A 2624-nucleotide genomic window follows, 5' to 3' on the forward strand; every position below is an offset into this window, starting at 1 on the left:
CTCTCTCTCTCTCTCTCTCTCACACACACACACACACACATACACACACACACACACACACACACACAGGCACGCAAGTACACAAACACGCATGTGTTGCTTTTTAAAAAAAAAAAATTTATTTATTTTATAAAAGTGACTACACTGTTACTGTCTTCAGACACACCAGAAGAGGGCATCAGAACCCATTACAGATGATTATGAGCCACCATGTGGTTGCTGGGAATTGAACTCAGGGCCTCTGCAAGAACAGTCAGAGCTCTCAAACACTGAGCCATCTCTCCAGCGCTGCAGGTGTTTCTTTCATGTGTGGTTGTTTCTCTTCTAGATTGCTATGGTTCTAGGAGGAGAAACAAGGCCCTGGAAACACTGCTGGCCCCGGGGACTTGGGCTCCAGGGCTCTGGACACAGTGCTGGCCCCGGGGACTTGGGCTCCAGGACCCTGGACACAGTGCTGGCCCCGGGGACTTGGGCTCCAGGGCCCTGGACACAGTGCTGGCCCCGGGGACTTGGGCTCCAGGGCCGGAAGAAGACTTATATGTTTCATAGAACAATTGTTTCAATGCTGGTTGATATATTTGCCATGTCCATGAATTGTTTTTTCAATTAAAAACTAGTTAATTTTTTAAACTATGAAAACATCTTAATATGCCATCTCAGTTCTAATCAGAGCAATGTAAATTAGAACATCAGAGAAACTGAATTTTTTTTCAGCAGGATAAAGCTCAGAGTTGTTGGAGATGTGGGGCGAAATTGATTCCTCTACACCCTGCATATTTAACTCATGCGAATGAGTGATGGTAAATCTTGCTGAAGGAGCATTTGCCTGTTTAATATCAAAGACTTTTTAAAAAAAATCTCCTTGCTCCAATCATTGCATGCCTATGAATTGTCTTAAATAAAAAAGTCATAGACTCATCAGCTTTAGTGGCAAGCACCTCTCCTTGCCAAGCCATCTTGACAGCCCATTCCCCCAAGGCTTTCATTCCAACCCACTGTCTAAAACAGCAGGACCACACTGTTGGACTTTTGTTGTTAAATGTGATGTTCCAATAACCAGTAGCATAAGTTCCCTGTACTTGTCCATTTGATCTCGATGTTTCTTTCTGCACTAGGACCAATCAGACAATCAGGACCTTTGGGACCTAGGACATCATATGTTGGTTTCCTGTTCCTTAGGGCAGAGTGGAAGGGACAGTAGCTTGTCAGCCATTTGAAGCCAGGAATCCCTACCAGTGTTCCCATGATTGCCAGGTCTACTTTTCTTTCTTTCTTTCTTTCTTTCTTTCTTTCTTTCTTTCTTTCTTTTTTTTTTTTTTTTTTTTTTTTTTTTTTTTTTTTTTTTTGAGACAGGGTTTCTCTGTATAGCCTGGCTGTCCTGAAACTCATTCTGTAGACCAGGATGGCCTCAAACTCAGAAGTCTGCCTGCCTCTGCCTCCCAAGTGCTGGGATTAAAAGCATGTGCCACCACCATCCGGCAACTTTTCGAGTTGTGCTTAGCAGTGTCCCCTTTCACTCAGTCCTTCCTGCTGCTCACCCAGTATAGGTGATTCATGCCGGGGTCTAAAAAATAATCTCTATTTCCAGAAAAGGGTTAAATAACTTCTTGAAACAGAGCCTGCCTACTGGGCCCACTTCAGTCAAGAGAGAAACTGTGGCTCTTTCCAGAAGTGCCTGAGACACCTACCTCCCAAGGTGCAGATCCCTGAAGATCTCTGTATGATACTGAGTACAGAGCCTAGTTGCCTTTATAGTATGCCTTACTGTGGGGGGGACCCTTTCCCTAGAGCAGTGGTAAAACAAGAAGTGACCAGTGTGAATCCTGAGTGTGGCTCAAGAGCCTCCCACTGGTTTCCCTGTTGTACAGATGGGATAGCTATTGTCTGTTTGGATGCTTGGACATCTGGTCACACATGGATCGTATTTTAATCTTTGTCTTGGGTACTGGATGGAGAAGTGGATGATCTCTGAGGAGCAGAATGTCAGAGGCAGGCTTCTCTTGGTGGCGCTGCCAGTGTGGATGCTGATCTGAATGGAAAATTCACTGATGCATTCATAAAGAACCAGGGGCTGCTGGACTATCATGGGGAGTCCATGTACTACTTCAGCCCTGAGGACTGATATTTGAGGGTTAGCCTGGTAAGGACTTCCCAACAGGGCTCATACAGGACTAGATATTGGGAAGCAGTGGGGGAAGGAAAAAACCCAAAATTTAAAAGAATGAAAAGTATCCCTATACACATTCCATTCAAAATTATAATTGTTTATGTTTGATGAATTTATAAATGGTACCTGTTGTAGATGTAAGTACCCACATTTATTTCTACTTATTGTACAATTAAAATACAATTCTAAATTGAAATTTTTTTTTGTTTTGTTTTGTTTGAGACAGGGTTTCTCTGTATAGCCCAGGCTGTCCTGGAACTCGCTCTGTAGACCAGACTGGCCTCGAACTCAGAAATTCACCTGCCTCTGCCTCCCAAGTGCTGGGATTAAAGGCGTGCACCACCACCGCCCGGCTAAATTGAAATTTTTTAAGTTTAAAGTTTATTCTATTTTAAATTTAATTGATTTTGAATCATTTTCACTTTTACTTTCATTATTTATTTGGGGTGGAAGGTGT

The sequence above is a fragment of the Mastomys coucha genome, unplaced genomic scaffold (assembly GCF_008632895.1).
Source record: "Mastomys coucha isolate ucsf_1 unplaced genomic scaffold, UCSF_Mcou_1 pScaffold21, whole genome shotgun sequence".
In the NCBI taxonomy this organism is placed as follows: Eukaryota; Metazoa; Chordata; class Mammalia; order Rodentia; family Muridae; genus Mastomys; species Mastomys coucha.